We start from the raw sequence: 20240 nt of genomic DNA on the forward strand, positions 1-20240 counted from the left end.
ACATCAATGGAGCTATCACAAAGAGAGGAACAATGTAGGATCTAATACCAGAGTCCCATGTGCAATCTTGTGAGCTGTGAAGTGAGTGGATTTAACATCAATGGAGCTATCACAAAGCGTCTAAACACATATACACACACACACACACATCTGCATGCTGACAAATAGAATAAGTCATGAGTTTACTCATGCTATCTGACAAAACTTTACAATTTGGCAAGAATCAATCGGAGATTACATATGTGGAGTTGCTGGCACTCACATTATCTTGCACACATATAGGAATACACACTTTACATGCACATATTGTGCTCTCTATTGCAATTTTTGACTTGCAATGTACACAGGTACACACCCACGTACAGTCACATATGCACATGCATGCACACAAGGTGTAGACTTTTTTACACCCTGTAATGTTGTCACTTAATAGATTTCCACTCCCTTCATGTACATCATCTCTTTCGAGCATAGCTATCGGAATGCTGACTGCAACAATGCTCACTAATAGAGAATGATCCCACACACACATCCCTTTCATAATGGGGTTTTCCTTGATCCACCGCTTGAATTCCATTGTAACCTACAAATATCGCTTATGAGCTCTCACGTATCCCTATCAGTCACACCAAGCTTTTGGTTGGTTTTGAAATTGTTGATAAAAATGGAGAAGTTGAAAATTTTCTTTCTAATAGTCCACCTCACTTGCTTCAATTAATTTCTCCACCTCTTCTTGGTAGGCACCCAATGGATGCAGCTACATAGGCTCTCTTTAAAGCAAGTCACACACACACACACACACACACACACACACACACACATACACAAAACTATCTATAGATTTGATATGGCTCACTCACACAATCACACAACCACATGGACTTGCATTAAAGTAGGGTGATTCAGAACTTGTTATCAAAATCTTATCTCCCTCGCTCACTGATGGCTATAGCTCACTTATGGCTATAGCTCATCAAAGGCTCCTTGCATACGGATATACGGATATACACATGCAACACCGACACTGGGAGTTCCCGCACACACTCACACACATACTCTTGCGAACTTGGCCGAGTATGAAGCTCCACCCTACAACGCTAGTATTTTTTGGTGCGTTCTCAACCTCTTCTCTAATCACTTGCATCCACACACACACACACAAATTGTAGGAGCCATTTGTTCTCCACATCTGTACATATGTGTGATCATGCACATACTTACCTGCTTGCACACCGGCTTTGAGCCGTAAGGGGGGTTATCATGTCCACACATACTCACACATGCATACACAAACACATCGAGGCTCATAAGAATTTACATATCTCTCTCTGGGACACCCATGGTTTATTGTCGATGCTACATGCATAACACCTTGCAAGCCCTTTTGGTTGGAGATATCAAGCCTCAAACTATATCTTTGGGAACTAGAACATGGCAGCATAGCTCTCCTTAATCGATCCCTTCTCTAGGTTGGCCTCCATCGCTTGACACAAACACACACACACACACAATAAGAATGATAGAATATGCAGCTACCATGGCAGTCCACATCCAGCTTCTATCACCTACAAACCCGTGACATTGTCAAAATGAAAAGATGACATATGTAGGTACATCTACACCTACTCAATACATTTGATTTTTTTGGTAAATAATAGTCTTTTATGGAAATTTATGTACTTACTGTGTCGAGTAAAGACATTGGAATTTGTAGTATAAAGGAAATTTCAATAGGTAATCAAATGAGTGTTGAACTCATAAATTTGTGTACTTACTATGCCGAGTAAAGACATTGGAGTTTGTAGTATATATGAAATTTCAATAGGAACTCAAATGCGTTATTAACAAATGCAGGGTTATCTACTTTGGAGGAATAAAGTTCCAAGTACAGTATACATTTTGACATTCTGAAGATTGATAGTAGTTGCTTGTTTTTCTTTTTTGATGTCGTCAACCTCCTATGAGGGTCTCGTAATAGATGGCAACCTATGGAATTTTTCAAAAAGTATCAGAATGCAAACAAGGTACTAGTCAAAATCTTGAAATTTAGGGCAGATGCACACTCACAAAAAACCAAATCTAGGAATTGACTGCTTATTTATGGCTTGGAGCTGCACAGTGCCTAACGGTTTTGTTGAGCTTCATTGACGACGACAATCTTCATGGAAATAGTATAATGGACCTCTACTTGCACACCTACTATAATGGACCTCTACTTGCACACCTAGTATGTACACTTTTTGGTACTGGACTTTCAAAAATAAGCTCACAAAACACACCTAGTATAATGGACCTCTACTTGCACACCTAGTATGTACACTTTTTGGTACTGGACTTTCAAAAATAAGCTCACAAAACAAAGTAGAGGTTGCTTGGGTTTTCTTTGGTGTTTTTTATTATTAGTATCTCTTGGGATGTATTTGACCTTAAACTTGTTTTCAAGTACATATAGACATAGCTAAAACTACCAATGAAATTGAAGAAACATGAAGTATTTAGCATATTAGTAATAGCATAGCTCTTAAGCATAACTCCTTATGACTTTCCACAATTATTATTTCTGGTCAAGACAATGGTGCTTGAAATTAGGGAGAAACATGTTGCCTACGGGTCTACCAATCCTTGTTGCCTTGGTTGGACACAAAAATGCCGCGGCTTGCTGTAAGTGAAGACTATATTTATTAAGTAACATATTGAACCTCTCCTAACTAGGTTTGACTTGAAAATAACACTTTTGCATTTTCTACTTTTAAATGTTTTCATTTTTGAGTGGTTTCTAGAGCCTTAAACCTCATGTGAGGGTCTCATCAGTGATGGCATTGACTGGACATTTGAAAATCTATTTGTTGTACAAAGGAGATGCTGCCCAATGTTTTACTTTTTAGAGATTGGTAATCTAGAAGATGGATTGATACATAAATGCCAATAAATTCTTGACATTAGACTGTTGTAGGGACCTTGGCTTCGAAGGATATTTTATAACATAAAAGTAAGAATATTTTCCTAGATTTTGAGCAGAAATTGAGAAGTATACACAATCTTAGAAATATAAAAAATGTGGTTCATTTTCTTTTTGTCATAAATCTAATCTCTGCTTAGCTGTTAGTTTCTTTGTAATTTTGGACATCAGTAACAAGGGGAAGGACCCGTCTTCCCAAGTAATGCAGTATTGATGTGCTTGTGTTCTTGAATGGTAATAGGTGAGAGGTTTCTTCCTTGGGTTATGAAGGAAATGGCAACAATATTTGGAGATCATTCAATGTTTGGTTTTGTTTTTAACGATTTATAGAAAGTCCATTTAAACACTTCTTTGATAAGTCTATATATTCAAAAGTGATATAATTTGTATCAATGCGTCTAGTCTAAATGTTGTCAATTGTACAATCTTGTCTCTGTCAATTCTAAGAGTTACTTTTTGTCTACTATACAAATGTATTATGTACCCCTTGTCTGGTCTCTAAGTCCCATTCTATAGTTCAATAGTTTGTGAAATCAAACTATTGTTAGATAATCAATCTTGAACACACACACACACACACACAGAGCGGCACCACCGCTCCCCTCTATTGACCCGTTCACACCGCCCCCCGTGCATGGGAAATCTTTTGCTCGTTTTGCCACTTGGCCTTCTTAACTTTTATCAATACTTAGGGGTGGTTCCCATGGTATGCCACGACCCCTAGCCATGTGTGTCTTGGCCATTTCTCCTATATATAAAAACAAATAAACTAGTATCTTTTTTTTCCCTTTGTCTTCGAATAGTATTTTTTCCCCTCATATTGTTGCTTTCTTCAAAAAAAAAATTGGATGTTTCTTTTGATAAGATTTATATCCACAAAATTGCTAGTCAAAAAATTACTATTCACAAAATTGCTTTTCACAAAGTTTTTGTGCAACATTAAAATGCACTAGTGTGGTCGGCGGCTTTCGGTCGCCTCTCTCTCTCTATGTGTCTCTTTCTCTCTCTAAGCACATGTGTTTCTGGGTTTGTAGGCCACACCAGTCGGAGAAAGCAAATTGCACCACGTGTCTAGGGGAGGGGCCGAAATCCCTTCCCCCATTATAATCAGTATAGCTAATTTTAATTTTTCATAGGTGTTGCAAAATCTACAACATGAATGTTTCATACTTTATGGTACTATAAACTTAGGAAATTTCCTTCTGGTTCTAAGTAAGATTTGAGACCATTACCCAACTTTTAGTGAATCCAATGTTTGTTTTTTTACTAAACTACTAATTATCTCATTTAAAAGCAAAGCAGTGCATGCTAACTAGCCCCAAGCACATGTCTATCACATGACACTCCATACACATCGCATTATCATGTGTGTTTTTTTTTTTTTGCAAAACTCACAATTGTGAGTGATTGTATTAAAAATTCACCAATAGCTATACAAATCAGCCTCAAGCTCAGGCCAAGCCTTGAGGGATAAAGGGTAACAACCGAACTTAGTTACAAGTACCTCAAAGCATACAATTGCGAACCTCTCAAATTTTTCCAAAGTATGGTTTGATCGGATGGTGAGGGTTTCCCTAAGCCAATCATCCGAGTTATGCCTTTTACTTACCACATAAATTATCTCCTTGCTTTCTTGAATAATCTCTGAGAAGCTAGCCAAAGAGAGGTGGCTATCAAAGATACGACTATGCACATATTGCCCACCGCAAGGTCAAGAGTCTGTGTACCACACACTACTAGAGTGCTCAGCTTTTGGTCACATCCGAACTTTTTCCCTCACATTTTTAGCAATGACTTAGACCTACACACTTTCCTCTCCAAACCACAATGTGGGATCTCCATTGAGACTCTCATCACCACAATTTTGGAGCATCAAGAGTCACTCATCAGCCACACACATACTACATTACATGCAACTTTGGTCCCATAGGTCATATTTGACCTCCGAGGACGATAATAAAATCTCTCTCTCTCTCTCTCTCTCTCTCTCTCTCTCTCTCTCTCTCTCTCTCTCTCTCTCTCTCTCTCTCAACCCTAGCCTCTGTTGGTACTCCTCTACATCTACCAGCCTCAATCTCTAATTGATGTGATGATGTACGCTTTTCTGTACGTGTCGAAGACCGGGAACTTGCATGTGCACTGTGTGCGAGCCTCGAAAGGCTGCAAACACACAGCTAGAGAATCTTAGCAAGCTCAAAGAACAATGGTGTGTCACTCACCTCTTAATGTTGCTGTCGTGAAAGATCATGTGCTGCAAAGAAGAACGAGCTGCCGTCGATGCCACGCTCTACCGCCTTGCCGCCGTCGATGTCGCCGTAATGCTCTCTCTCTCTCTCTCTCTCTCTCTCTCTCTCTCTCTCTCTCTCTCTCTCTCTCTCTCTCTCTCTCTCTCTCTCTCTAGCATACACACACACATAGAAGGAGAAGGAGACAGACATGGAGCAAGAGCACTTCTTAGCTTACACCTCAGAGAATGAGGATTTTTAGGTCAAATGGACCTTTTATAAGAATTTAGCCCATTCACACATGGGCGTTCACAATGGTCGATCGTTGCACAACTGCTATAAAAATAAAGTAAGTGGTGCCCCTCTCATTGGCGATCGATCACCTACGCACCTATTGGACCGACAAGCCCGGCCCCTAACTCTACCAAATAAATACTACGGCATCCATCATAGGTGATAGGGTGTCCGTGAGGATTAACATGCCCCCCTTCCTGATGTTGATTCCGTCCTCAGAAGCTATTGAGTTGAAGCTCGTTCATCGAGGTGGAAGAGCATTTGAGATGAATGTCCTTAGCCTTCTTCAGTCACTGCAAAATCAAACAAAAATTGGCACAGTAATTGATCTTTATATACAATCAAAAAGCATATGCAGTTGTAGGCAGACAAATTGATTGGTAACACAACATTAAACAATTTGTCAGCAATAAACATTAAATTGTAATATAATCAAATGTGTAAACAGCTATAAGGGTCAAAAACTAAAGAAGTCTGGAGTTGCTAATTTAAAGGTCTAAAGGCACTAGAGGTCAATTATTAATACCATGGGCAAGCTTCTCAATTTTCTCTGGTCAATTAAGTTGTTTAATCGCGAGAGCCAAGTATTTCATGTCTGAGGGCTGACTAGAGGCTATACGTAGAAGGCCTTGTAGTTAAGCTACGATAAAAGGAATTGCTCATGAAACCATCACCTGACTTATTTTCTTTTCTTTGACCCCCCAAAGTCTTTTCACATTGATTCAATTTTGATGTGTGTGCTTATTTTGTATGCCTTGGGTTTTTTGCTTTTCAAAGAAAAGCGCCCACACTAGGAACCTCTAGGGCTCTAGTACCATAGGCGATACATGTGAGTGAAGTACCAAATCAAGCTGGGATTTCTCTTCCAGCTTAAGATTTCACATTGTGACACTTTTTTTTTTCTGTTTGTTCGTTTTCGGCATTTTAATTTTGTAACTTGGGGGGGTCATATAACATTGTTACCCTCCCCAGGCTCATCACACTAGTAAACTTCCTCTATAATACTTAAGCTAAAGGTCAATAGGGACTAATCCCACTAGAAAGCCCTAGTACATTGCACACAATGCTGCTTAAATCGGATTAAGAACATAAAGTAACCATTGATTATTAGGAACGCATTCACCATGGTATTAAGAGAAGATCTCAAACTAGCTTAGTTAGACTGCTTGATTCTGAAACCTAGAGAAGGGATTATGACAAAAAATTATATAGAATCTAACGTTTAATCTAAGCAAATGTGTGGAATATATGCTACCAATCACAATTAAAGCACACAAACATGGATGCAAAAAAAACAAGGTGCAATGCTAATGGACAAGAAACACCTGTTCATGTTGATGATCGTGCTTGATTCGAAGAGTGAACAAGAGAAAGACTCCATGAAGTTCAAGGTCCTAACATCCTATACACAGTAGAAAAAACAAAGAATACCTCTAGGAGGCGCATCAGTGGGAAGAGGCACCAACCCTTATTGAACACAATCAAACAACATAAGGAACCCTAACCTAATTATTTGCACTCCCCCGAAAGAGTCAAAGGAATAGGATATTGTAGAGATTGGGGGGAAACCCTAGGGCTAAACCCCTATCCTCATCATTGTTGAGAAAAACAAATTCATCATCCGTGAGACCATATGTGCCATCCTTGTAATCATGTAACTCTTCCTGATCATTAGAGGCACAAATGTTCACTAAGAACATCACTAGGCGTCTATAGTCATCTTGGTCAAGAGGGTAAGTTTGTGCAATCAGAGAGACGTCCTCTACTGAGTATGGATCATTCGTAGTCAAGAGATGTATCAGCCATTCTAACTCCTCGAAATTCCTCTCACACGCTAGCGTATCTACCAAATCCCATTCACATGCAAGCACTAGGTAGACTATGTGAAACACTTATGCAAGTAAAGAGGGTACTTCTCACCCAAGGTAGGAGTGGATGACTCTATCGTATTAGCCATATCTATACACACAGAGAGATGATGGTTAGAGTGCAAATATTATAAGGGTCGTTTCAAAAGGTCGTATCCTTGTGCATAATGTGCATAATATTATAAGGGTCGTTTCATAAGGTCGTATCCTTGTGCATAATGTGTTTTTATGATTTTGTGTTATGTATAGAACTCGTAGGTTTCCAAATTTTTGTTTGGTGGCTCTTGCTCTTTTACTTTTTAATTTTTGTCTTATGAGTATAAGGCTTTATATATACATTCCCTAAGATTGGAGATTGAGAGATCACGGAGGAAGGTTAAGAGAGGAGTGAGTGAATGATGATTGTCAGCAAACACTCCCTCCTTCTTTAGGTAGATCATACCTTCTGGAACGATGTTGTCACCCTTTTGAAACCAATTGTTCCAAGTTGTTATAGGTGAAGGCTTTAACCAATAGTTTTTGACCACCCTTTGCGTTTCATCTAGTTGCAAGGGTGGTAAGGTACTCTCCCATAATTCTATTTGCAACGTTGTTGTAGGTGGTGAACTTACAACGGGAGGTGCAACTTCTTTTTTGCATGTATGGATATGTACAATGGTTGGTGGAGATTGTATCGAAGCTTATATTTCCATATATGAACTACATGAAGAGCAAGAAGCTTCATTTGACTTCCCTGTTCCTGAGCTAGCTGGAACAAATCGTTCTTTCTTTGGTACCCAAACTAGCTCTAGAGCGGGTGTGTAGCATTCTATGATTTTTTCCTTTTCACGATCTTCAATTCGTTTTGGAGCTACAAGATTGGACTCACACGGGTCAAGTGACAGGTAGGAGCACAATTTACGTTTGATCATTTCCTTCACAGTAGCCTTGGGCTTCCAATAGTTTTTTAGGAATCCAACACAACGTTTCTTTATATTTCTTGGGACAAGTGGGACATCTCTTACCAGGCTCCTGTCTTTTAGCATAGCAATGGTCACTAAAGAAGCTTTAGGGACCCACTTGTATGTTTTCTTTGTTATATTAAGATGGGTCTTGTGTGTTTCAAGCTTTATTTCAACTACAAAAGTTGAAGCTCTAGAGAGTTGGGCTATGCGACATATGGTTCAACCTCTTGGACATGCAATGTTTTGGGTTTTATTTCCTTAAGAGGCAATATCTCAGGGACTATGGATTGAGTGGAAGGGCTAAGAGTTGGTTTCTGTGTTGTGACACCCCCAATCCCCCAATAAATAGTGCATTTGGTGGCTATCATCCACGTGCATCCTAGGTTTATATTACCCTCCATAGTTCTAGCAGGCATCCACGTGCATTTGGTGGCTATCATCCACGTGGCTATCATCCACGTGCATCCTAGGTTTATATTACCCTCCATAGTTCTAGCAGGCATGACCAAAAAGTCTTGGGCTACAACCCCATTGTAACATTTAATGGTCTAGTTGTGTAGCGGAAAATAGCATGAACATAGTGAGCATTTCATTAGAATAGATTCCTAATGAGAATAACAAGAGTGCTTGGGTGGAGAGAGAAACAAAAAGCATAATATCTAGCTAGATAGCATGAACAATACTTCAAAAGAGAGAGAAATTAAGCAATTGACAAGAGTTTAATCACTCATGTTAGCATAGCTTAGCTTAGTAATTAGCATGGTCGAGGAGATGAGCATGCATTGAAGCTTGGCTCTTGGTTGGATTTGCATCACAAAGCCAAGAGTTGTTGGTGTAGGCCTCCCTTCTCACAAGCTTGGAGTAGGTGATACGCTTTCCATTGAAGCTTGAGAAGAGAGAGAGTCTTCTTACTCTACACATTACCTTGTGTGAGTGTGTGTGTGGATAATTTCCTTTTGAAAAATCATCCCCCTCTCTCTCTTGGTCGACCCTTCTTGCTATTTGCTCTTGCTAGCACCTCCTTGGACCTCTCCCAGCTTAGCCAATGAAAGTTAAGTAGCATAAGTGATAGTCTTCTGACATGTGTCCCCCTTTCCCCTTTTGTGAGAGATTTAGGTAATTAATTAATTCAACTAAACTCTCATTGGACCCCTTTGTCTCCTGGCCAATAGGAATCAGGCAAGCCATTGGGCTACTGAATGCTCATTGGACCCCTTGGGAGATTGTCCAATAGTCTTCTAGAGATATTAATTCCTATTGGTTCTTTTATTAAGTGTTTTTAAATTAATTAAACTAGATTTACTCTAGCCTAATTCTCATTGGTCCACCTCCATGGCCATCCAATAGGATTTGAGTACACCTTGTGGACATATGGCCTAGGGAGCTGACATGTGTCCCTCATTCCCTTTGTGTAAAGGGAGCTTGTGTGTGTGTGTGTGTGTGTGTGTGTGTGTGTGTGTGTGTGTGTGTGTGTGTGTGTGTGTGTGTGTGTGTGTGTGTGTGTGTGAGTTTCTCTCTCATCCCCTACTTCTTGGGCTCGCCTCCTCCTTTGTAGGACTTGGAAGACTTTTTCGGACATGCACAAAGCATCCAATTTCCTAAGCTTTTGACCATTGGACACAACCTTTGAAATTTGGAACCTTAGCATTTTGGAAGTCTTAATGGGCTGAACCCTAAGGTCTTTGGAGCCCATTGTTGCACATAGATCTTTTGCAGATGGCCCCCCCTTTGGATCCCTATTTTCCCTCCTTTGGATCCCTACTGTGGCCGGTTTGCTACTTAACCAATATTCCAGCTTTTTCTCCCCTGGCACTTCCCCATATTAAATGATCAGTTTAACATGAGAAAATCATTTAGGAGAATTAGATATTAGTTATTATGACATTACCTCTCTCTTGAAATCATAGTCATCCTCGACTGTGGGGTAGATAAGATAAAGCATATTCATTAGTCCTTTTGCTAGCGGGTAGAGGATCCCTATGTTACCCTACGACACCGTTCCAGGATGGATGACTAGTCCATTTGGTGCTTGTGAGCCTAAGCTGCGCAAGCATGTCTGCACATTAGTCCTACCAATCTTCCATAGTAGAGTGGCAAGCTCTACTTGGTGTTTGGGAGACGTCGTCTCTACAAACTTGATCTAAGCATGCATACTACTTCACATTTGTGCACAATAAAGAAAAAGAGAGTCTTATAAGACAAAAACTTTGTTCATTTTAAACATTTGTACATTTGCTTACTCTAGCGAAGCATTGTAAGCATTGACAAGATTTAGGTTATCCTTTAATTGTATGCCTTGCGTCTATCTAGCATCTTCAAAAGGATAATTCTTAAACTTAATAAGATATCATTGGATAGTCTTGCCGCCTCTTAGTACCTTGTCTTAATGCTGGAGGATAGACTCGGGCTGCAGCACCTTTTCTTGGTCCTCAATCTCCGGTGGGTCTTCAATAGTAGGTTCTTGAGGTGGCTCTCCTTTGTAAGGTTTTAATAGGCTCACATGAAAATCATTGTGTATGAGCCAATGAGTGGGCAACTTTAGTTGTAGGCCATCTCATTGATTGGCCTAAGGATCTGGAAGGGACCATAGTACCTTTTTGCTAACTTAGCATAGTACTTTTGGTGTCCCGTAGGATTCTTGCCCGCCGTGTGCCGTAATCGAGCCTTGGGAAATTTGAGTAAGACCCAATCATTTTCTTTAAAGGCTTGGGCTCTTCTGTGCTTGTCAGCAGAGCAGCCTTTTGCCTTTGCTGTGAGATAGAGATAGCATCCTTAATCTTTTGGAAAGATTCTTGTAGGTCTCGGCTATACTCATCCGCTGCGAAGATCTTCCCGTGTACCTTAAATAGCAGGGGACTTTTTGATCTTCCCTCAATCACCTCAAAAGGTGCTTTTCTCGTGGAAGTATGTACAGTGTTATTGTAGGCATACTCCACTAAGGGTAAGTACTTCTCCCATTGGGATCTTTGATCTACTTCCATTACATAGGCTTTTAGTAGATTGAGGATTGTTAGGTTAGCTATTTCACTTTGGCCATCCGTTTGCGTGTGATAGGCCGAAGAGAAGTTTAGCCTTGTCCCTAAATTCTCAAAGAGACCCTTCTAGAAATTAGTGGTCAATCTAGGATCTCTATCGGACACTATGGACATTGGCAAGCCATGGTACTTAAAGATTTGTGAATGAAGAGGGTTGCCAATTGATGGGCTTTGATAGTCTTTTTGACACGTATAAAATGAGCTTGTTTGCTAAACGTGTCTACTATCGTCCATATTCCCGTATTCCATGGATCGACTTAGGCAATCCAAAGATAAAATCCATGGATATGCTCTCCCATGGTGAATTAGGGATTGGCAAAGGTTGAAGCAATACAGGTTGCTTCCCTCCATCAAACTTCGTCTTTTGGCATACCACACATTTTGAAACATACTCTTGTATGTTTGCTTCCATGGTAGGCCAATAGAAATATGTTTCAATTCCTTTTAGGGTAGACTAAATCCCTCTATGCCCTGCATAAGGAGGAGCATGAGATTCACACATTACTTTGTCAGGTAGTGAGCTAGTAACACATAGTCTATTGCCATAGAGAAGATAACCATCTTGTAAAGTAAATGGTTCCTCTTTCTTCCCTAATGCAAGGGCTGAAATCACATCTATAGAATCGGGATCAATAGCATACTCATCTATCATAGAAGGTAGATCATTGTGAGTTGCTATGGAAACCGCATTCACTCTCGGTCGTCTTGAGACTGCATCAGCTACTTGATTATGTTTGCCAGCAGTGTGAGAAATATGAAAATAAAATTGCGAAAGAAAGTTTGCCCACCTCATTTATTTGTCGGAGAGCTTGGTCTGCATCATGAAGAACTTAAGATTTGGTGATCCGTTCGCATAATGAAAGGAGTCCCCACTAAATAGTGCTTCCATGAGTCTAAGGCATGTAGAACTTCGAGGAGTTTTTGTTCATATATGCCTAGAGCTTGCTCAACAGGGTCGAGCCTTCGACTTTCATAGCCTATGGCGTGCCCTTCTTGGAGCAAAACAGCTCCAAGGCAATCACCACAAGCATCACATTGGACCTCAAATGGCTTTGAGAGATCCGGTACTATAAGCACAGGTTGAGAATAAGCTTTTTGAAAGCATTGTTCTCCTTGGCATACCATGTGTACCTAATGTTTTTATTTGTTAGGTCATGTAATGGTCCTGCTATTAGTGAGAACTTTTCTATGAAGCATATATAGTATGCACACATACCTATAAAGCTTCTTAGTTCATGAAGATTCCTTGGTTTAGGCCATCCTTTTATTACCTCTAACTTTGATGGATCCATTTGGATGCCATCTTGAGAGATAATGTGACCTAAATACTGAATCTCTTGTAAGAAAAATTCACTTTTCTTTCAATTAACATAAAGTTTATTCTCTCTTAAAACTTGAAATATTACCTGGAGGTGTTGCTTGTGTTCATCTAATGAATTAGAGTAGATGATGATATCATCAAAGAACACTCCAGTAAAGGTTTGATGAGGCCTGAATAGCTTCTCCATCAAGCGGTTGAATGTGGCTGGTGCATTGGTCAAGCCAAAAGGCATGACAATGTATTCGTAAAGACCAAACGTAGCGCGAAATGCGGTCTTTACAATGTCTTGATCAACTTCCTTATTTGATGATAGCCACTTTTTAGGTCAATCCTATTGAAGTAGGTGGACCCTTGTAGCTTATCAAAAAAGTCCTCTACCCGTGGAACGGGAAACCTATTCTTGATAGTGATCGTATTTAGTGCTCTATAGTCGACACACATACGATATGTGCCGTCTTTCTTTTGCACTAGTAGCACAGGAGAACAAAATGGAGATGAGCTAGGCCTAACCATGCCTTCTCAAATAATTCATGCACTTACCACACAATCTCCTCTTGTTGAGCTTGAGAAACTCTATAAGGAGGTTTGTTAGGCGGTGAACTTCCTGGAAGAAGTTCAATTGCATGGTCATCATTGCCTCGTTTAGAAGGTAGCTCACAAGGGATGTCGTCAATAAAGACATCTTGAAACCCCTTGAGAGAATTGGATAACTCTAATTTCTTGATTATGATATTTTCTTTTGCTAAAACATTAGGTTCATTTTGAGAGTCTTTAACAAAAATCATGTACATGGAAATAGAGGTCTTTATTGACTTATTGAAAGCTTGTGTATGTACAATGGGTATGGTGTTACCCATTTCCTTAGCATCTATGTACATATCTTTTTCCCTGAACCTAAAGGAGATTCTTCTTTCATGGAATTCAACATTGGTAGCCATGCAACCAAACCATGGTGCCCCTAGGATTACATCCTCACGCTTGAGAGGAGAGATAAAGAAGTCCTCTTTGTCCACATAGCTTTGGACATGGAGCCTCAATTTCCCGATTAAGGGAGTGATTGAAGCTTCTTGCCCCTTGAAAGCACCGTCTCTCGGTAGGACATCTCCCATCTCGTAAGGTTGTGTGCCTAGCTTGGTGGCCAACTCTGTGGATATGAAATTGTGAGTAGAACCAGGGTCAAAGAGAATAAAAGCATCATGTTCTCTTACCTTTCCCCAATCATGGCATAGAGGAGATCCTTTGTGGTGAGTTTCCTCCTCTTGGATTTCGACCAAGGTAGCTCTAGGAGGCTCATGGCGGGTGTTCTTTTGAGGACAAGCGCGGTACACATGCCCTTGCTCACCACACTTGAAACAGCGGTTATCCTTGCGATAATGCTCAAGCTCTTCAGGAGAGAGTTTGTTTTTACCTTTGTAAACTCCCTTCTCCTTAGCTTTGTTGGAGTTGCCCTTAGGAGACTTTTGGACATTGTCCTTCCCCTTAGGCTCATTGGAACCCTTGTTTTCTATGGGTTTAAAATTTCTTTTAGCACCCGTTTGGAAATTGATTCGAGAAGCCACCATACTATGGTGTATAGCTGCCGATATGGTGCATGGTCTTTGGGAGTTGACATACTCCGTCATTTCTTCAGTTAAGCCCACCCAAAATTGTTGCTTTTGCTCTCCAAAATCCAACTGCTTGAAGATAGTGGCGTTGAGTTGTAAGTCCCAAATCTTGTCTACATCTTTGTGAATGGATTCGTAGGGAGAAAGCTTCAAGCTTCTCCATTCGGTGAGTACTTTGTCTTTGGCATCGGTGGCCAAAAACTGCATCATAATGGAAGCTCTTAAAGCTTTCCATGTTCGTGGGACTTCATTGTTGGCCCGTAGGCTAGACCACCATTGTCTGGCGGACTCTTAAAAGTGCATAGCTACATGACGTAGCTTAGAGGACTCCATGAAGCCCTCATCTCCAAATGCCGCATTGAATTGTTGGATAAAGGCCAATACTTTGTCTGTAGCACCAAAGGTGCCATCGTAGGTAAGGAAAGAGATGCTCTTCCCTCCCTCTTTGAACTTCTTGAGCTTGAATGACCTCTTCCACACATTTCCTATGGCCTCTTCTCTTTGATGGTTCAAAGGTTGCACCATCACTTTCTTCAAAAGGTGAAGAATTTGAGGAAGATGGAGAAGAGGGTGACCTCTTTCTCGCCTTTTTCTTGCCTTGATCTTCTTTGTCTTCACCATCACTTTCATAAGGGGAAGAGGATGAAGAAGATGCAGAAGAGGGTGTCCTCTTTCTCGCCTTTTTCTTCTCTTGCTTTTTGTCATCCCTCTTTGAAGTAGGGTGTGGAGAAGTATGTGATGGTCTTCTCTGTTTTGGAGGTGATGGAGAGCGTTTAGCCGACCGTCTTCGTGGAGCCATCTCCACCGAGGTGGCAGTAGACTCACTTCTTTCTCATTCCTTCGGTGGGAGCTCTTGAGTTCTCCTTGGAGAAGGAGATGCGTCATCAAGGAGCAAATTTTTGAGCCCTTCGTATGGATCCTCTTCTTCTTCCTGAATAAGAGAGAGGCCTCTTTTGGAAGTCTCGCTAGGAGGCTTCCTAGGTGCTCTCTCATCATGGTGGGGAGCTTGGAGAATCCCATGAGCACGAAGGTACCGTTGCACTTCACTTTGGAGGGATGGATTTCCCATGGCTTATTGAAGCCTAGAAACAAGATAGTTAACAAGCATCGCGGCATCATTAGTAGCCTGCTTATTAGCAAAATCAAAGTTATCAACATTAATTTCACTCTCTTTACTATTGTCAGCCATTCTAACAACTTTTAGGTGTAAACTTTTTAGGTCTACTTTGGCACTTCAAGCCCTAGTTGCTACTCCTCTTTACTCGTTTAGAAAAAGCACTCAAGCTATTGTAACCGTGGCTCAAATACCATAAATTGTAAGGAATAGAAGAGAGGGTCGTTCAACACCAAAACACCACCGGCTTCTATCAAGCTTCTAATAGCTTATAGTGGTTAAGCCATAGGAAAGCCCCGTAGGACTCCACTATAAAGACCATAGCTCTCGATGGTGATGCCCTGTTAACTCTACAAAGGCAAGCGCACTGCAAGGCTAAAAAATCCCTATTCTACTTACTAATGCAATTAATAACACCAACCATTTATAGCTAGCTTGAGGAACTCCCTTGTTGAGCAAGAAAAGAGAAACCTTGTGCTCTGATACCAATGTAACATTTAATGGTCTAGTAACTTGTGTGTAGTGGAAAATAGCATGAACATAGTGAGCATTTCATTAGAATAGATTCCTGATGAAAATAACAAGAGTGCTTGGGTGGAGAGAGCAAATAACACCTAGTTAGATAGCATGACAAATACTTCAAAAGAGAGAGAAATTAAGCAATTGACAATAGTTGAGGACGGATTTGCATGGAGCTGGTCCCCCCTCCAAAAGGCTTTGTATTATGGTTTATCCCATCAAGAGAGACATTTTACAATACAATTTTTTGTGTTCCTGCAATACTAGCTAGTGCAATGAAGATGGAAACTTCAAGCACTAAGCAAAACACTTATCAAACACAACATCAATTCCCTCATGGTCTCAGACCCAAGACCTCACACACCTTCGAAGATGGTGAGAGCTAGCGGGGTATGAGAGTAGATTGAGAGGAAGAAGGAGTAGTCTTACAAGAAAGATGTACATCTCCTCACATAATCACTCATATTAGCATAGCTTAGCTTAGTGATTAGCATGGTAGAGGATATGAGCATGCACTGAAGCTTGGCTCTTGGTTGGATTTGCATCACAAAGCCAAGAGTTGTTGGTGTAGGCCTCCCTTCTCACAAGCTTGGAGTAGGTGATACGCTTTCCATTAAAGCTTGAGAAGAGAGAGAGTCTTCTTACTCTACACATGAGCTTGTGTGAGTGTGTGTGTGGATGATTGCCTTTTGAAAAATCATCCCCCTCTCTCTCTTGGTTGACCCCTCTTGCTATTTGCTCTTGCTAGCACCTCATTGGACCTCTCCCAGCTTAGCCAATGAAAGTTAAGTAGCATAAGTGATAGTCTTCTGACATGTGTCCCCCTTTTCCCTTTTATGAGAGCTTTAGGTAATTAATTAATTCAACTAAACTCTCATTGGACCCCTTTGCCTCCTGGTCAATAGGAATCAGGCAAGCCATTGGGCTGCTGAATGCTCATTGGACCCCTTGGGAGATTGTCCAATAGTCTTCTAGAGAGCTTAATTCCTATTGGTTCTTTTATTGAGTGTTTTTAAATTAATTAAACTAGATTTACTCTAGCCTAATTCTCACTGGTCCACCTCCATGGACATCCAATAGGATTTGAGTACACCTTGTGGGCATCTGGCCTAGGGAGCTGACATGTGTGCCCTCATTGCCTTTGTGTACAGGGAGCTTTTGTGTGTGTGTGTGTGTGTGTGTGTGTGTGTGTGTGTGTGTGTGTGAGTTTCTCTCTCATGCCCTACTTCTTGCGCTCGCCCCCTCCTTTGTAGGACTTGGGAAGACTTTTTGGGACACACACAAAGCATCCAATTTCCTAAGCTTTTGACCATTGGACACAACCTTTGAAGTTTGGAACCTTAGCATTTTGGAAGTCTTAATGGGCTGAACCCTAAGGTCTTTGGAGCATTGTTGCACATAGCTCTTATGCGGATGGCCCCCCCTTTGGATCCCTATTTTCCCTCCTTTGGATCCCTATTATGGCCAGTCTGCCAGCTTAACCAATCTTCTAGCTTTTTCTCCCTTGGCACTTCCCATATTAAATAATCAGTTTAACATGAAAAAATCATTGAGGAGAATTAGATATTAGTTATTATGACACCATTGTCATACCTGAGAGAAGTGTGCCAGATACCAAAAATCGTAGTTTTTTTATGGTTGACGCCCTTGACTTGGATAGACTCTTAGATATAGATGGATTTCTCAACTGACACCACACTCTGTATGACAACAGATTATATTTAGCACCCGTGTCTAACAAGTCGTTATATAGCACTTTTTCATAGTCGTTGTGTCACAGTCCAACCAATCATGTTGGGATCGGAGAGCACACACACAGAGAGCCAGCACGAAGAAGGAGATAGACACAGTGTGTGGCGGGGCGGTACTCACACTACTATGTGTAGTTATGAGTATAGTTATTATGAATGAGTAAATGAATGGCTGTACATGGGCGGCTGAACAATGGGCAGCCGGGCACACGGGCCTTTAACCCAACAATCTCCCACTTAAAGGCAGTGTGCCTTTAAAGTGGCCAAAATACAGCAAAAGAAGTCAAGCCATACCCATCAGCGATCTACAGTGTGCAAACCGCTGTGAGGCTAATGACTTCGTGAGTAGATCAGCAGGGTTATCGTCAGTGTGTACCTTGACAAGCTCTATGCGCTTGTCCTCTAGCACCTCTCGTATGAAGTGATACCTCACCTCAATGTGCTTTGTCTTTGCATGGAAGACAGGATTCCGTGCCAACGCTATGGCACTCTGGCTATCACAATGTAGAATCGGAGCATCACCAACCATACCAAGATCTCCCACTAGTCGTGAGAGCCATACGGCCTCCTTGGCAGCTTCAGTGGTAGCCATATATTCAGCCTCTGTAGTGCTCAAAGCAACGCATGGCTGTAAACGTGATGCCCATGAAACCGGTCCACCTGCAACTGTGAACACATAGCGGCTAGTAGACTTCCTCGAGTCCACTGACCCTGCATAGTCTGAATCTGTATATCCGCAAACATACATATCCTTCTCACCATAACATAGGGACAACTCTGAAGTCCCTCTCAAGTATCTGAGAACACCTCTCACTGCATCCTAATGACGCTTGCCCGGGTTAGACATGTACTTGCTAACCACACCAACTGCATGAGCAAGATCTGGACGCGTAGCCACCATGGCATACATCAAGGAACCAACAGCTGATGCATAGGGAATCTGAGACATCTCTGTAGTCTCCAAATATGTCTGAGGGCAGTCATCATGGCTGAGTTTTACATATGGAGGCAACGGGGTACTAATGGCCTTCCCCCCTTCCATATGAAAACGCTCAAGCACCCTGTCAATGTACTCTTTCTGACTAAGAAAGAGCATGTTGCGAGAACGACCACGAGTGATCCGCATACCCAAAATATGACTGGCATCCCCAAGATCCTTCATGGCAAAGGTCTCATGTAACCTATGTTTCAAGGCATCCACATCAAAAATACACTTCCCTGCGATCAGCATGTCATCCACATACAAAACCAAAACAATAAGACTACCATCTGCAGCCTTGCGAGTATAGAGGCATGGGTCCTCATAACTGCGTACATAGCCCAATGAACTCATGAATGCATCAAACTTACGATACCATTCACGAGATGATTGCTTCAGCCCATACAAGGTCTTAAGAAGCCGGCATACCATCTTCTTTGAACCATGAATAACAAACCCACTTGGTTGCTCCATGTACAAATCCTCGTGCAAGTCTGGATGTAAGAAAGCTGTCTTTACATCCATTTGCTTCAACTCCATGTCTTCTGTAGCTACCAAAGCAAACAACATACGCAAAGTAGACATCTTCACCACTGGGGAGAAGATCTCGTCACAATCAATGCCTTTCTGTTGCTTGAATCCTTTAGCCACAAGCCTTGCTTTGTACCTAGGCTTTGCATCCATTGAACACAATTTTATCTTGTAAACCCACTTGCATGGTAGTGCCTTCTTACCCTTTGGCAAAGGAGTAAGCTCCCACGTTTCATTTTGGATCAACGAATCCATCTCTGACTGCATAGCTTGCTCCCACTTGAGCTTGTCAACACTAGACATGGCCTCATCATAACATGATGGCTCCCCGCAATCAGTCAACAATACATAATCCATAGAAGGCACAAAACGCTGAGGCTGTCTTGCACGCCGCTCTGAACGCCTCAAAGACTGTGCAGGAGGTGCATCTAGCTGTCCCACATCTACATGATCTCCCAACAAGGGCTGATCTCCCACTTGAGGGTCAATGGGCTGCCCACGAGCAGCCATGGGACCATCATACCGATGACCATCCTCCTCAAATATCACACGCCGAACCTCAACCGTTCGCGGTGATGCTCTATACATAGAGTCCTCATGAAAAACAACATCATGGCTGCGCACAATCTTCCTGTCAATAGGATCCCACAATCGATAACCCATCTCACCAGAGCTACCATAACCCAAGAAGATACATCTCTTGCTCTTTGGATCCAATTTGCTGCGTTTTGCCTTAGGTACATGTACATAAGCTTCACAGCCAAAAACACGAAGGTGACCATACGAAGGTGGCAAACCTGTCCATACCTCTTCGGGCACTTTGAAGCCCAAAGGAACACTAGGTGAACGATTTATCAAATGCACAGAAGTGGAAACAGCTTCAGCCCAAAATCCATTTGACAAACCAGCCATAGAAAGCATACTACGGACTTTTTCCTGTATAGTCCTGTTCATGCGCTCTGCCACACCATTTTGAGGAGGTGTATAGGGAGCACTAAGCTCGCGCCGTATACCCTTCTCAACACATAATGTTGTGAAAGCATGAGACATAAATTCACCCCCATTGTCCGTACGTAAGCACTTCAACTTACAACCT

The sequence above is a fragment of the Adiantum capillus-veneris genome, chromosome 15 (assembly GCF_014529385.1).
Source record: "Adiantum capillus-veneris isolate H3 chromosome 15, ASM1452938v2, whole genome shotgun sequence".
NCBI lineage: Eukaryota > Viridiplantae > Streptophyta > Polypodiopsida > Polypodiales > Pteridaceae > Adiantum > Adiantum capillus-veneris.